Source organism: Chelonia mydas, chromosome 3 (assembly GCF_015237465.2).
Source record: "Chelonia mydas isolate rCheMyd1 chromosome 3, rCheMyd1.pri.v2, whole genome shotgun sequence".
Classification (NCBI taxonomy): Eukaryota; Metazoa; Chordata; order Testudines; family Cheloniidae; genus Chelonia; species Chelonia mydas.
Genome location: NC_057851.1, coordinates 129,006,720 through 129,024,326, shown reverse-complemented (window position 1 = coordinate 129,024,326; position 17,607 = coordinate 129,006,720). Strand labels below are relative to the sequence as shown.

Below are 17,607 nucleotides of genomic sequence, written 5' to 3'. Positions count from 1 at the left end.
ACAATGGTGGGCCCCAAACCAAAATGGAGTCACATATGCTAACTTTTCCTTAACAAACGGTATGTAAGTACTCAGTGAGATTTTCAAAAGCACTAAGGCACTTAATAGCTATTGCTTTCTATAGGTGTCAGGCACCAAGATGATTTTGAAAATCCCACTAGGTGCCTAAGTACCTTTAAAAATCTGGCCCCTTATTTAATGAGGATGATCTTAGAAGAAAATATCCCTTTAAGTACCCACCTTCTATTAGGAGTAAGTAATAATATTGAAAAACTTTTGAACTCCGTGCAACACAGCAAATTAAGTCCCCTGCCTGAACCCACATCATGTGGGCAATCTTCATTCTGCTCTGATAGCCACAGTATGACATCACAGCAGTCATTACTTTTGGAGAACCTGAAATAAACAAATTAGTCTCAAAGAAGTTACACTGAGAAGATTGAATTGCAATAATGAACTGCAGCGTCCTTCATGACCTTCCTTCAAATTTGGCTTTAGGGAAAATCAGAGATGCATTAAATGTAGGAAATTGAAACCTTAAATATTCAAATCATAAATTATTAGTACAGTATCAGCCAGTAATGTAGGCCTTCTATGAATTCACTTATAAAGGATCTTCACAAGGTCAGTTAGTCCTATGGACACATTTTATTAAAAAAAAAAAAAGACAAAAACTATTCCCTTCCACATCCTATGGTATCCATTAGAACTCTTAAATGAGGGCTAAAATATACCTAGAATCTCCACTTCTTAGTGGGTCACATACCAGAGGAATTACTCTACAGCATTGGATGTATTTGTGCTTGTAGATATGTATATCACTCTGCTTGCCTGCTCTGCTCTTGTGAGCAGACGGCATGGATTTATAAGAATCCTACCCCCACAGCTTTGTGATGCACCAACAAGAAAGAGGTAAGTTGAGAAGCAGAAAATTAGTAGCCATGTTTTGCTGTTCTACTTGAACTAAAAGGAGTCCTGCCTAAACTGGGTTATCAAATAAACATCTTTAAAAGTCAAAGTACACCATCTGATTTTATCCAATAAAATAATGTTTCAAGGGAGGACTTCTTCCCAACCTAATGTAGCAATAGGAAAGAGACAGTAGTAGGAGATAAATTTTAAAACCCTGAATGTATCTACCAGACACATTTTTGACAGAAAAGCTATTGCTATGGAAGATGAAAGGGACAGCAGAATTTGTCCATAACATTTTCAATATCCTGCCTGGTCTTAAGCTAGAGGGATCAATGAGATAGATGTAGATAGAGTAGCTTCTTCAGATAATCCTTTTCTGTCAGAAATGGTGCATAAAATGTCCACAAAAGCTAAATCTACCAATTCGTGGCAGCAAAAAAAAAAAAAAAAAAAAAAAAAAAAAAAGTGCAGCCGGTTATGGGTTATATTTAGAGAAAGGATGAGGTAATGGAATGGTATGATTTAGAATGCTTATTTTCCATATGAATAGCCAGACAAACTTTTTCTAAACTGTTAGTCATCCACATTCTTTGTAAAGTAATATTCCTTAGATTTGCAATAAAGACTTGTGTGACCTATTACCTCAATGTCCTGAATATATTAGTGATGGATATGCACTTTTCATAGTGTAATCAGTCGATATCCAATAGGAAAGGTAATTTCCCTTTGTAATAATTTGTAATAAGGTTTGCCCTATTGGCTATAGTATTAGCCAAATATGAATTTGGTCATGCTGAGGGTAACCCTTCCTAGCTTATTAATAGTTCATATTCTGGCACAACATTAGCTTTGAAGTAAGTTCTCCAGTAATGAACAAGGCTCTTTCTGCACCATCCCTTAAACTGCACCTAACTCTGAAAGCCACTTTGGTAGTGTAGACATAACCTCTTATGTCGGTATAACTTATGTGACTCAGGGATGTGAATAAACCATCCCTCCCCCAAGTGACATAAGTTACACCACTATAGAGCTGGTGTGGACAGCACTATGTCAGTGGGAGAGCTGCTACCCACGGCTCGTTGGGGTTGAATTAAATCAAATCAACAAAAGAGCTCTCCCCCATCATCTTAGAGCTGCAACATTAGAGATTTTTCAGCTTTGTAGACCCCCTTACAATATGCACAAACAGGAAAAGTTAAGGTTGTACATACAGGCTTAACTTTCACAGTTCTTGACTTTTGAATGCATGCAGTAGTGAATGAACCAGATGTTGAGGGAGAATTTAAAAAAAAGTTTCCTTTGGTACGAAACACTTGATTAGAGATGTAGTGATGTAATAGTCAGTTACGCTGTTTTAGGATCCGCACTAGCCGTGGAGTTTGGAAACATAGGTTGCACGGTAGATGCATGAAAGGGTGTGCAGGTTATAGTTGCAGTTGGATTGTTTTGCCACTTAATACTATTTTCTTACTTTTTGGCTCCTATTTAGGGAAGTGAATGATCTGGCATGCTTAGCTTCACTTTCTGTTTCATGCACTAGCACCCTGTTTCTGGGTTTGAACTAAATATTTAGAGGAAGATTTACATTAAATTGCACATTTAAAATGAAAATATTTCAATTAATACTGGATACTAGTATCAGAGGGGTAGCCGCGTTAGTCCGTATCCACAAAAGCAACGAGGAGTCTGGTGGCACCTTAAAGACTAACAGATTTATTTGGGCAAATAAATGTTAGTCTTTAAGGTGCCACTGGATTCCTTGTTGTTTTTGTGGATACTAGTGAACTCTCTCCCCCACCCCCTTCTTTCTTTTTAAATACAAAAAACTTATACTCTGGCAATGTCCCTACTTTTACTATACCCCAGGGGGTGGCCCTGGAAGAAGCAGTGGGAAACAAAGCAGATACCGTCCACCTACTCCAGATCCAATAGTTGCCCCCTGTTTAATCACTCTAGATTCTCATCTTCTTCCTCCCACACATCAGGCAGCGGGGTGGTGGAAAAGGGGATGGAGAGCTTACAAATTCAATACTCTTCAGTCTCTCTGGCTGAATGAGATGACTCTTCAGATGGTGATCGGTCAATCTGTTTCTTTAGCCATTGCAGTGGCTTTCCTCTCAACGAAAGCTGTTGCGTGCTTGGGCTTGGCCTCACTGCCTTTCAAGCTGAAGGTGATGAGATTTGTGGTAGGTCTAATTATTCCCCGGTCATAGGCCAGCTGATCAGAAAACACTCACTTCCCATTGCCTCTCTCATGCGGACACCTCTCACTATTACAGTTGATCATTCTGTTGTTCCAGTGGAATACAGTTATTGTGGGGAGCTCATGAGCAAGGCATCTGAGGTGTAGAATGCCTGTTTCACTGAGGATCAAAATTCTTCTTAACTCATCTCTCATACCACTATCTGAACATTAACGAGGTTACTTCCCCGAACCCCCAAACTGAAACTGCTTTATACCTTAACCGAAAAGGTACCTCCTAAGGCAAGTTAATTAAACAAACAAACCAAAACAAGCATAAAGATGTTCACGTGCTTAAGTGTACTGGCATTTGAAAATATTAACTCTAAAATACTTGTGAATATTGTTTTAATTTTTTGGAGGCTGATTTTGACTGCGGTGTGGGCTTGTGTGTTTTACTTTCCAAATCCCTTGTGACTCTCCCCAGGAGTTAAGGATAGTATCTCACTGTGCCTTTGCCAGATGTGCTTCTCTGGCAATCTCAGGTAATCTGTGCCATATAAGTCTTGTGGAGATGAGGTCAGGTTCTGCAGCATCCCAAGGACCAATGGGCTTCTACTTTTTTTTCTTAATGTTTTATGAAAGGTTATCCTCATTGTGAGGTAGAAGAACGGTGCTGATACAGTGCCATGCAGGCACAAAAACTGCTACCTGAGTAATGTCTGCTTGTATCTGGCTGACGTATGAAAAATGGCTGGCCTAATGATGCAATACAGAGCAGCTGGTGGGGGCTGATTACCTAGAGGAGACATTATGGAGTGCAATTTATGGTACAGATTTTGGAGCTGCATTTGCTGCTTACACCCACTTACGCCACTTTGGAAAGGCTCGTTCTCCTGGCTATCCCACCTCAGCAGGGACAGTTTTGGTAGGTCTAACTCACACCCGCACTGGCGCTTCTCTTTGAAAATGATCGGTGGGTGAAAATTCCACCAGCACCTGTTATTACAAGCACAAAAACCCACTTCAGAGACCTGAACCTTGTGAAAAGTTAGTCCTTTTATTCAGAGGTAAAGAAAACAAGCGACACTGTCCTACTTTTTCCCTCAACTGTGTCATGACTCAATCAAACCTGAATCCGAGTCCTATTTTCACCTACTGACTCACAACCAACCTCTCAAACTTATCAAAAAAGGAATGCAAAACACTGTCATTCAAACGAATTAAGATCTTCTTGTAACTCCTGAATCATCTTTATATAAAGTTCATACTGAAATGTTTTAAGATTTTAGAAAAGGTTTTATCTAACCTATCCGTCTAAGGCACTAATCCATCAAACACTTTCACTTAAGTCAAACATTTTGATAGAGCACCTCAGGGCAGTAAAGAAGTCTGGTGAACTAAAAGTTGCCTTTAATATTAAGGCTTCTTGATTTCTGACGGAGACAGATGAAGTGCTATACACTCTTGTCTTTATTTTCTGACAACTGGATTAATTTCTCTCTCTCCCCCCTCCCCCACAGGTATACAGACAGCTATTTACAGCTTTCAGTTGATTGGGGAGCTCTAGGTCAAATACCTTAAAAGACTCCTTTAGTGGTTAAAGAAGGAGATGTGTGTCCATTTGCTTTTACCTAAATTTAGCCACCTTTGATGCTGTTCTTTCATTTTCTTGGTTTCATGTGTTTTATCACTGAATGTACAAACATAGAATTTCACCCCACTTCTTGCACAAAGTTGAAATGTAATGTCGGTATGCAGAGCTCATCAAATGCTGAGGAAGAAATACCAAAAAAAACCAAACCAAAACAAAAAAACAACTGTTATTTGCCCCACTCAGCATGCTAGAAAATTGGGAAATGTAGGTTTTGATACTGCAAGGTACTTAAGTACATCCGTACTCAATCAGCACATAGTCCCACTGAAGTTAATGAGAATACCCACATGCGTAAGTATTTTGCTGAATCGGGGCTTTAAGAAAACCAACAAGGAGTCCGGTGGCACCTTAAAGACTAACAGATTTGGGCATAAGCTCAGATGCATCTGAAGACGTGTTTAACCCACGAAAACTTATGCCCAAATAAATCTGTTAGTCTTTAAAGAGCCACCAGACTCCTTGTTTTTGTGGAGACAAACATGGCTACCCCCGATACGGGGCTTTAAGGTGATCCAATGTGGAGAGGTGCCTAACTTTTGGCACACAAGTTGAAATATTTTTGCCACAGTAACATATTGAGGTCCTTTCAATAGAGCACAGACATAATAGTGATAAAAAAAGCACCATGACCAAGCAGGAATTAGATGGCAGCATGGCCTTGCCCTTTCCAGTAACATCACTGCAATACTTATAAGTAAAGGATGCTCATAAGATAAATTTACTGTTTTCCACAGTGTATACTGAACTTGCAGAATCACTAGGCAAACTTCCTGATGCACTGTCGTCAGGATGAATTCCCTCACCGAGCGAGCAAGCTAGACAATTAATGCACTTTCATTAGCCTATCAAAAATACAGTAGGTTTCAAGTGACTATTGAAGAAAAGTGGTATGACCCATTAAGGAGAACAATATCAATGTGTGAGAGATACTAATAATCAGACTAACACAGCTGCTACTCTGAAACCTAACAAAATAGTATATTCAAGCATAGTCACAATTATTAAAGGATTTGAAGAGCTATGACATAGCACCAAAAGCTCTATACAATTAGAGTAGTGCCAGACAGACAGCAGGTGTTTCAAAGGGCTTACAACCTAAAGGCACAAAGAAATAAAACAAGAGAAGACAAAGTGCATATATGGCTGCTACAGGCTGAATTGCGAAACCAGTGAAGAATCATGTTATTGTGTACTCTTAAGAGAAGCATATTGTGTATTTACTTCAAACTTTGAGATCTTGGGAGAAGAGCACTATGTAAGAGCTAAGAATTATTATTGTTAATTTTCCTACTATGTAACCTTAGGCATAATTACTTTTTCAACAAAGAAACTTCTGGGCAAGTTATTCTATAATTTCCCATTATAAGGATTCTTGGAATACTAGCTAAGATATTTATATGCCTCCCCATCACCACAGTATCTGAGGCCTCTCTCTTTAATGTATTTATCCTCACAAGTGCTATTATATCTATTTTACAGATCTGGAGCTGAGGCATAAAGAGACTAAGGGGCAGATTTTCAAAGGTGTTTAGATGCCAAAAGATGCAGATAGGCATCCAGTGGTATTTTCAAAAGTGCCTTAAGCAGATTAGGCACCTAACTCCTACTGAAATTCTAACTCAGTGTGTGCTTTTGTAAATTCCCAGTAGATGCCCATTGCATCCTTAGGTGCCTAAATACTGTTGCCCTTTGACTTGAGCAGTTAGCCAACATCTGAGGCCTTGCCAGATAATTTCTCCTTACGAAAACAATGGGAATAGAATTTTTGGTGCAACCCTGTTTATTTACCAATAATGAGTACACAGTCCTCTTTCCCCAAACACAGTAGGAACAAACAGGGGCAATTCCCTTGCTCAGAATTTCCAAGTCTGCCTTTTTCAGCCAGTCATGTGCCCCAAGGAGCTTTTTGTCTCTACTCCCTCTCCACACTTCTCATAGTGGCTGCTGGTTTTCACATAGATACACACAGCTATAGTCACTCAATGTCCCAGCTGCTGAAACTGAAACCAGTACCCAAGAAAATCCTTCACCTGCAGGGCTTAGCTGCTGATGGGTCATGCATGAGGCCTAGTGCTTTGGGAGGTGGCCCTGGAGGTTTTTCGCCTTCCTCTGTAGCATGGGACACGGGTCACTTGCTGGAGGATTCTCTGCTCCTTGAAGTCTTTAAGCCACGATTTGAGGACTTCAATAGCTCAGACATAGGTGAGAGGTTTTTCACAGGAGTGGTGGGTGAAATTCTGTGGCCTGTGTTGTGCAGGAGGTCAGACTAGATGATCATAATGGTCCCTTCTGACCTAAATATCTACGAATCTATATCATGAGGTAGGGTTGTTTTTCTGACACCAATTTACATAAGGAAAAGCCTCTTGTAGCAGAAAATCTAATGCATAGCAATCCAATTCTGATCTGCTTGGCAATCACTGTTCATGTTATGTGATAGGTGTATCGACATTTTTTCCAGCAGAACAAAATGTTAAATACCACAGGATCACAATCTTTCTCCTGTCCTGAGAGGTTTGACTTGAAGTAGAGGCTGGAAGTACTTATCCTAAGGGATTAAATATTTATGAAAAGTCAGCAACATTTTAAATATTGTAGTGCAGCTTGCTTTTGACATTTAAGTGACTTCTATCCCAAGGTGCTTCTTTTATGTCTGAAGTTATTGCCAAATAGTACAATACATAGCAGCAGAAAATGAAACGCTTCAAATACAAGACTGGAAACATATTTCTTTTGTCATGTTAGAGCAGAAAATTGAATCTTCAACTTGTCATTTTTGCACTGACATCCCTGTTCTCTCCCACAAAAGGGGGAAAACAAGGAGACTATTTTAATAGCAGCCCCGGTTAACTACAGAAGAAATTATATTGCCTGCCGAGTTTTAAAAATCTGTGTAGTTCAAGCCTAACCTGTTTGAGCACATTTCAACATTCCTATGGACTGCAACCCTGGTGGAACAGACAGCTATAGCCTTTCAAAGTTTAGTCTTGTTATGAAAATTGCATTCTTGTAATATACTTTAGGCAGAAACTGTCTTTATATTTTGCTATAAAAATAACCTATTGGTTGGTGCAGTAATAGAAGACTAGCTTCTTCTAATGCCAATAGTACAATTTGTTATTTTCTTTGCTTCATGTGGTGCTATAACTTATAGAAGGAAATGGGCTCTTTTGTGGTTAAGGATAGCATAGAGTTTCACTCTGACAGTGAAACATTAACTCTTATTTGCTCTATTTAAATAGTGCTTGCATTTCAACAATAGTAATATTTTATTTTGTTCTGGTATCTTTTTATAAAAGCAAAGAGATAACAAAAATATTTGAAGTGGTTATACATAGGAAAGACACTGTAGTAATAAAACTATGATGTGTTATAATCACCATGGTAACTTACCAGAGGTGGTTTCCCTCCTCCCACAAGAATGTAAGAATACCACTATCATAATTTATAAAGACATCTTTACTGATTCACTTGTGATGGCTCTATAAAAATGGTGCTTGTTTACTTTGTGATATTGGTTTGCCATTTTATTTATAGATTTGTTTTTGAAACTTATGTTTGTATGTATTTTATCCTTTAATTCTTTATCTGTCACTTGCTCCAATATATCAGAAACACACATAAACTACCTCAGTGTAATGTAATAAAACTCATGGTCCATGTAAGATGCTATTACAAAACAGAATGAAAAATAATGAGCAAATGGCTTGTAAGAATTATATTTTTTCCATCTATGGAATATTTGTGAACAGATTTCAATTTTCTCAAAGTAATTCAGCATTAATTTTGTTTAGCTTTTATAGTTGTTGTTTGGTATTATTGTTCCCTATGTAACCTTTTTGTCAGGTGGAGCCAGCAGCATCAAGGGCCAGGTTCAGTATCTATGGGTTCCTTTTTCACCAATATAACACCAAACGAGCTTGAGCCCCCACCCAGTGACCTTGGACAATTACACAGTGTAACAAGACTCTCAAATGAGAGTAAATTAGCTCTTTTTCAAATGAGAGTAAATTAGCTCTTTTATTAAACCATGGAGAGAGGATGGGTCAAATGGTGTCTAGGGCCCTTAAACAGGGCCCACGCAACCAGGTACAATTACCTATCCCCACTCTCTCTCAACATATTGGGCTTTGGAACCCATGTCCCCTGCCTAGTGAGTGCCATTCAGTTGAGGGCGAGTCCCTCCATTGTGGTATGCCAGGTAAGGTTCTGCTGCCCTTGATTCAGATAAGGATAACAACCTTTTATTACTCCGGCCCCAATAACAAGGAGACTGGGAATTCAACACCAGCCACAAGTGATCATTTGGGCAAACAATCCCATCATTCTGAGCACCTAGGCAGAGTGGGTGTGCCCATGCAAACGAGATCAGCTCCTAGAGTCCTTTTCCACAGCTCACCACTAGATGTCAGGGGAGAGCTCATTCAGATTGCTTACACGTAGAAGTTCCTGGAATGTAATGGGGGCAGCTTTTTGTTTCCGAAAGTGGAGAAATTAACTAGAGGAACAACTATTTTAGACTTGATTCTGGCCATCAGGGAGGAATTGGTTGTGAATCTGAAGGTGGAAGGCAATTTGTTTGAATGTAATCATGAAAAGTTAGATTTCATAATTTTAAGGAAAAAGGAGTGAGCAGCAGAATAAGGACAATGGACTTCAAATAAGTAGACTTTAACAAACTCAGAACTGGTAGGTAAGGTCCCCTAGGAAGAAAATCTAAGGGATAACGGAGTTTAGGAGAGCTGGCTGTTTCTCAAGGAGACAAGATTGAATGCACTATTGTAAACTATCCTGATGCAAAGGAAGGGCAGAAATAATAGTAAGACCCGAATATTGCTTCATCAGAAACTCTTTAATGATCTGAAAAATCAGGAATCCTACAAAAAGAGGAAGCATGGAGGAATTGCAAAGGAGGAATACATAAGAATAGCACAAGCATGTAATGATAAAATCAGGAAGACTAAGGGACAAAATGAGTTACACCTCACAAGGGACATAAAAGGCAATAAGAAGAGGTCCTTTAAATGCATTAGAAGCAAGAGAAAGATGAAGGAAAGTGTAGGAGAAGGAGAGAAGTGTAGCAGAGAAGGAGAGCTAACAGAGGACAGCAAGAAGGTCTATTTTGTTCCAGTCTTCACTACAAATGTTAATGGTGATCAGAAACTCACAGTTAATATTAACAATAAGGGGGAAGGAATGCAAGCCAAAAGAGGGAAAAAGCAGGTTAAAGACTATTTAGATAAGTTAGATGCATTTAAGTCAGCAGGGCCTGAGAAAATTCATCTTAGGGTACTCAAGGAACTAGCTGAAGCTATCTTGGAACTATTAGCAATTACCTTCCGAGAACTCATGAAGGACGGGTGAGGTCCCAGAGGACTGGAGAAGGGCACCTATCTTTAAAAAGTGGAACAGAGAGGACCTGGAAATCACAGGCCAGTCCTTTTGACACCTGGAAAGATATTGGACCAAATCAAACAATTTATAAAGCAGTGATTCTCACCTATTTACCATTGTGGGCTGCATCCAATACTACCTGTATGGCCCTGAGGATGTCACATGGGCCACAGCTCTATGCTGATTGAGCTGCAGGCCACAGGTTGAGAACCACTGACCTAGAGGATTATAGGGCTATAAAGAATAGACAACATGGATCTATCAAGAAAAACTCTTGCCAAACTGACCTAATTTCTTTCTTTGACAGGATTACTGTCCCAGTGGATAGGAAGAAAGCAGTATACACATGATATACCTTGATTTTAGTAAGATTTTTGATATAATCCCACAACATTCTAATAAGCAAACTTGGGAAATGTAGTGTAGATGAAATTGCTATAAAATGGGTGCACAAGTGGTTGAAAGCCAGAATCAAAGGCTGCATCTCCACCGCACACTTCTTTGGACAGTGTGCCGAGTACCTGCCCACCTAGCACAGGTATAAATAGCTGCTTAGCCAGTGAGGCATGCCTCAGGCAAATAGAGTAAAGACATGCCTGAAGGGTTGTGGGGATGTACGCGAGTACATACCTTACATGGCTCTCTACTCACCCAAGCTGCCCCTCCTCATCTACACTGCTTTTTTTAGTGGTATAAGTGTCCCACTGCCTCCTTGCTGCTGGCGTCTTTCCCTAGAAAACACTCTGTTAGCAGGGAAAGCCTCTGGCAGCAAGGAGCTGCTGAAGTCTTTCCCTGTTGTCTCCATCCTGCCTTTCACGGATATGTAGCTCCATACCCTAGTGTGTAGCTACATATACTACATGCCGCTGAAAGTGGTGTGTAGTGTAGATGTAGCCAAAGGGTAGTTATAAATGAATTGCTGTCTAACTCTGAGGTCATATCTAGCAGGGCACACAGGGGTCAGTCCTGGGTCTGGTACAATTCAGTATTTTCATTGATGACTCGCATAAAGGAGTGGAGAGTATGCTTATAAAATGTGCAGATGACACCAAGCTGGGAGGGGTTGCAAACACTTTAGGGGACAGGATTAGAATTGAAAAAAAAAAAAATCACCTTGACAAAGCAGAGAGCAACAAGATGAAATTCAATAAAGGCAAGTGCAAAGTACTACACTTGGGAAGGGGAGGGGGGAAAAAAAAAATCAAACTACAAAATGGGAAATAACTAGCTAGGTGATAATACTGCTGAAGAGGATCTGGGGGGTTACAGTGGATTATAAACTGAATATGAGTCAACAATGTGATGCAGTTGCCAAAAAGGCTAATATCATTCTGAGATTTATTAACGGGAGTGCTCTATGCACTAGTGCCGCCTCAGCTGGCATACTGTGTCCAGTTCTGGGCGCCACACTTCAGGAAAGATGTGAATTAACTGGAGAGAGTCCAGAGGAGAGCAACAAAAATAAAATAAAGTTTAGAAAACCTGACCTATGAGGAAAGGTTAAAAATATTGGGCACATTTAGTTTTGAGAAAAGATGAGTGAAGGGGGACCTGATAACGGTCTTCAGATATGTTAAGGGCGGTTATAAAGAGACAGTGATTCATTGATCTCCATGTCCACTGAAGGTAGGCCAAGAAATAATGGGCTTAATCTGCAGCAAGGGAGATTTAGGTTGGATATTAGGAAAAATTCTAACTATAAGAATAGTTATGTTCTGGAATAGGCTTCCAAAGGAGGTTGTGGAATCCCCATCATAGGAGGTTTTTAAGAACAGGTTGGACAAACACCCGTCAGAGATGGTCTAGGTTGTCTTGGTCCTGACTCATAGATATTAAGGTCAGAAGGGACCATTATGATCGTCTAGTCTGACCTCCTGCACAATGCAGGCCACCAAATCTCACCCACCCACCCCTGCAATAAACCTCTCACTTATGTCTGAGCTACTGAAGTCCACAAATCCTGGTTTAAAGACTTCAAGGTGCAGAGAATCCTCCTGCAAGTGACCCATGCCCCACACTACAGAGGAAGGTGAAAAACCCCGAGGGCCTCTTCCAATCTGCCCTGGAGGAAAATTCCTTCCCAACCCCAAATATGGTGGGGGGCTGGACTTAATGACCTTTCAATATCCCTTCCAGCCTTATATTTCTACATTTTCTACATTTCTATGATTCTATGACAATTTGTATTACAGTAGCACCTGCAGGCTTCAGCTGAAGTCAGATTCCCATTGTGCTAGGCTCTGTACAAACTCAGCTAGAGTCAGTCCCTGCCTCAGAGCACTTAGAACTAAATAGAAAGGCAGACAAATAAAAGGATGATAGGTGAAACAAACATGGAGAGATGAGGTGACTTGCCCAAGGTCACTCAGTAGGTTAGTTGAAATCTGGGAATACAACCCGGAGACCTTGTCTCCCACTCCAGTGCCCTATCTGTTGGATCTTCAAAATATAAACCCAGCATTCAAGCTGCTTTGCTTATATGTGATTAATTAGAGCAGCTGCATAGCACTGCTTCTGCTCCCTGAGTCTCCGACTAACTCTTATCAGGTTTCCAATGGGAATGTTCATGGAAAGCAACTTTTAAAATGGGTTTTTCTTGAGTATTTGAGAGTGTGGGCTTAAAAATCATTCTGCAAGGGTACATGCTAGCATAACTGGATTGCATGACTCTTCACAGAAATCAAACACAAAAGCAGCACTCAAAGTTGAAGTGCATTCATTTAAAAACCTCAAACACCTAGCAATTATTTCTTCAGTATTCACTGAGCTCTATATGACAACTATAAATATTAGTAAAACTACCATAGCAACCGTTATCAAAAAGCAAATGTTTTACTGCATTATAATCTGAAATTTATTTATAGTGGGTACATAGAAAAAGATACAAACTTTTGGGGTCCATTCCTGTACCTGTTTAAACCAGTGGGGAGAAAGGATGGTTGTATGGCTAAGTCAGCAGGCTAGGACTTGAGAGCTGGGTTCAATTTTCATCTCTGCCACAGATTTCCTATGTGATCTTGGACATGACAGTCTCTGGGTGTCAGTTGCCCATCTATAAAATGGGGATAATAGTTCTCTCAACTTTTGCTCTCTTGTCATGGAGGATAGGTCCATGAATGGCTATTAGCCAGGATGGTATCCCTAGCCTCTGTTTGCCAGAACCAAAGAATGGGTGACAGAGGCTGGATCACTTGATGATTACATGTTCTGTTCATTCCCTCTAAAGCACCCAGCATTGGTCACTTATGACAAACAGGATATTAGGCTAGATGGTCCTTTATTCTGACACCGTGTGGCCATTATGTTCTTGTCTATTTAGACTGTAAGCTCCTCATGGCAAGAATTGTTTGATATATTCTCCATTGCACAGCAAAATGGGATCCCCATTTGGTTTGGGACTGTTACATGCTATTGTAACACAAATAAACCACCACCATGAATCTGGCCACTGACCCCAGTGGGAGCACAATCAAGCCTAACATAATATAATTTTAGTTATGTGCTGATTTAATAGGAGTTAGATCAGACCTTAAATGAACTGAAAGGCTTGCACTGACCTCAGTGGGGGCTGGATGAAGCTAGTCTATTAGGGCCCAATCTTTTGATGGGCTGAAGTTTGGACGCAGTTGCCCCTTTTGAATTGAGCCTTTACTCATTATTTACTTGTCTAACATAGAATATCAGGGTTGGAAGGGACCTCAGGAGGTCATCTAGTCCAACCCCCTGCTCAAAGCAGGGCCAATCCCCAATTTTTGGCCCAGATCCCTATATCGCCCCCCTCGAGGATTGAACTCACAACCCTAGGTTTAGCAGGCCAATGCTCAAACCACTGAGATATCCCTCCCCCCAACCTGAGAAAACCTCATGCAAAAGCCCTGGAACTGAACACCTTTCCCAACACTAGCTGTTTCTTGTATCTCAAAAATCTTTTCTCCTAACTCTTTCTGGAGTTAGAATACAAGCCAGAGTATGGCTAATTTAGCCAAACCAGACACACACACTTAGATGCTTTTGTATGGAAGTTGCCAGCGCTGATAAAGCAGTACAGGCCATTCAGCCAGGGATTTATTTTACTGGGCATGAACCACATGCATTACTCTGCAATTACATAGTGCTGGATTCCATAAAATGGACATCTAGTCTCTCCACTGTGGCAGAGACACAAGGCTTTGCTAGCTCTTAAATATTGATTTATCTGCAAAGATTAGGCAGAAGCCATACAGGTTTTTGTTTGTTTTTTTTAAATCAAATACAGTCCTGTCATGGGGTGCACGGTCAGCCCCTCTTCTTCCAGGCCCCGTTGCCCTCCCAAAGAAGTCCAGAGAGACTTCAGCTCTGTGCAACACCCATGTCCTTTATTCTTTAAGGATTTTCCCACCACCAGCATCCAACTATATACAAACCTCACAGGTTTCTTGCCTACCGCAGGCTGGGTCATTAACCAGCTAGAGGGCAGGTGGACAGGCTCCCTCCCTGACTCCCGTGCTTCTGGCTCCTTCCCAGCCTTTGTAGCTCCTGGCCTATCAGGCTGCTAGGTGTTGCCAATCACCAGGCAGACAATAGGCTTTTCAACCAGCCCCAATCTATCCCCCTTGATTGGGGCTGATTAGGTGTGTTTGCAGCAGCATCCTGCCACAAGTCCATAATGATATTTAAGCTATTAGCCATGCAACTGTTGTGCTGTAATTACTGTAGTATATAACTAGAACACATAGCATATAAAGTATGCTCCCTATGTATGATCCCTTTTTAGGCAATAACAGAGAATGGTAGAGATTTGAATGCATAAGGCCAGATTTACAGCTGGTGTAAATCAGAATAGCACTATTGAATGATGCTGATTTACAGCAGCTGAGAATCTGGCCCATGGTGATCCTGCTTAGGCAGGATGCAACTTATTTTCTATGCCTGCTGAGCCAGCTTGACTAACGGGCCTTGACCACTTCTGCGAGCACTCATTGCAGAAAGCTCCCATCAACCAAGCGATTTCCATGGGGAGGTTCACTATTTAAAGGGAGAATGGTGAGTGCATATAGGTGTCATTTTATTTGAATATTTGTCTGTTAAGACATTTTGCTGGGGTAGTTTTATTATTTATGGTCAATCCTAAAAAATCTACATTAAGAAAACCGAACAAGGATGCTTTCCAAACTACTGATATTTTTGCTTGAAGCCCTTCACCCCCACCCCACCGTGCCACTTGGTTATATGTCATGCCTCCTAGATTATACTGAATGACTTGGACGCTGCATTCATGCTGCAGCCATAACATATTATGGATTTTTGCAAAAAGACAGACAGACTTCTCGGGGGGGGGGAGAATCTATTCAACTTTGCCCTACCTACCTTCCTCCTCCCCCCCCGGCCCTAAATCTTCCCAAGTAACTAGTGATTTGGGGTGTCTCCATTTTGGGGTGAACACCTAAGGCACTTGAAGGTGCATGATTTTCAGAGCATAAGTGCTTAGCATTTTCTGACAACCAGTCCCTTTTAAGGTGTCAGGTTGGGCACCCAAATACTGAGGCACCAAAATCACCAGTTACTTTTGTAAACTGAGGCCATGAAGTTTAAACTACAGTCTTGGGCTTAATGGACTTTTAAACAGGTCCAGGACTGCAAACAAACCTGAAAAATCCAGGGCATGGGATGGCAGGTATTTTGCAATAGCTTCCAGTCATGTCATTTGAATTTGTATTGTAGTAGCAACTAGGGCATATCTACACTGCATCTGGGAGCGAGGCCCGCAGGCTGAGTCCCACAGGCTTGTCTTAGGGGACTTGTGCTAGCGCACTAAAAATGGCTGTGTAGGTTTCTTTGAGGTTGCAGCTTGGGCTCTCAAGCATAGGGAGGGATGCTCTTGAGAGCCCAAACTGCAACATCAAAGCAACATTTAAACCTCTATTTTTAGCCCACTAGTATGAGCCCCACAGGTGCAAGTCTATGGATCTGGGCTAGCGATTCTCACTCCCAGATGTAGTGTAGACATACCCTGAGAGAGAGATCCCAGAAGCCAAGATGCTATATTACGCTGCCTGCCTTAAAGAACTTCTAAATAGGCGAGAGACAAAGACTGGAAGAAAGGAAATATTATCCCTGTTAGACAGATGGCAAATTGAAGCACAGGGAGATTAATGTTAAGCCCATAGGAAGTGTGAGCTAAAACTGGAAAATGAACCCAGATCTCCTGAATCCTCATCCCATATCTCAACTATAGGGACCATCTCTCTTCTCAGTTACCCATTCCAGCCTGCTGACTAGTGCCTCTGAAGCAGCTATCCCTGCTGGCTGGCATTTAATATGTATGTTAATGACTTCTAGTATTTTCTAGCATGTAGTGAAGGCCTCTGGGCCAAAGGGGCTGTAGTAACCTTAATTAAAAATGCAACAAATACTGCAGATTGAGTTACTGCTAGCTAAGGGGATTTAGAGAAACATGAAAAAAAAAAGTCAAATATGTTGTAGTACTAGAGACAACAACTCCATTAAAAAATGAGAAAGGGATGAAATTAACAGTGACAAAATGGTTGAGATGGTGATTTTTTACAAATCTTTCTTCATTGTGTTAAAGAAATTTGAACAATTAGGAAGTAGGAATAACCCTGTAAAATTACTGGTAAAGAGAATATTGGGAAAATGTGAATGTGTATATATATACACTAATCCTGTTATGTATTAGGGACTAGCCATGTTAGTATCCACAAAAACAACAAGTGTCTGCATCTGTAACTTTCACTCCATGCGTCTGAAGTGAGGTTTTTACCCACGAAAGCTTATGCTCAAATAAATCCGTTATTCTTTAAGTTGCCACCAGACTCCTTGTTAATTCTGTTATGTATCCCAGAGCAGTGAGTTTCAACCTTTTTTCATTTGCACATCTCTAAAAAAATTCAAATGGAGGTGCAGATCCCTTTGGAAATCTTAGGCATAGTCTGCAGACCCCCAAGGGTCCTAAAGTATTAGTAGGTTCATTATGTAATTCCTCTATGACTTTGTTTCACTCTGCATCACCCCAGGAGGAGCCCAGGGAAGGAACTGTGAATGAGAATGTAAATTAAAGTCTGACATTGACAATATTTCTATTTTATTCAGGTTATTATACTGCACTCATCACCATGGTATTACAGACTGATACTGAACTCACTAGTTTTACTGTTGTAACTTCACTGACTTTATAGCCTATAAGTCAAATCAGAGTCAGACCCTGAGAAAGGAGTGGTGGCTCCTTGTATATAGATGTGCTTCAAGTGGTAGTGCTGTTGTGCCAGCATCTTTCACCAACACTAAATTTGGAAGGGTTAAAATTTAAAGGAAGCGAAATATCTGTCACTGCACGCCCATAAAACAGACATAAGAAGCATTAGCACAAAAATGTTTTCCCGACAGATCAGAAAAAAATTTCCCCCACTTTTAAAAAAAAAAAACTAGCAGATCACAGGTATCTTTTCCTCCTTCCGTTCAT

At 40.6% G+C, this 17,607-nt stretch overlaps 1 long non-coding RNA gene across 1 annotated transcript in view; it reads left to right on the top strand.

The window, feature by feature from the left end:
- Window positions 1-17,607, top strand: part of LOC122465125 — a 212,411-nt gene that overhangs the window by 165,004 nt on the left and 29,800 nt on the right. Inside the window, exon 1 of the long non-coding RNA XR_006289709.1 lies at window positions 15,055-15,170. This is a non-coding gene — a long non-coding RNA (uncharacterized LOC122465125). Of the gene's footprint in view, window positions 15,171-17,607 lie in introns of the transcript that reaches the window.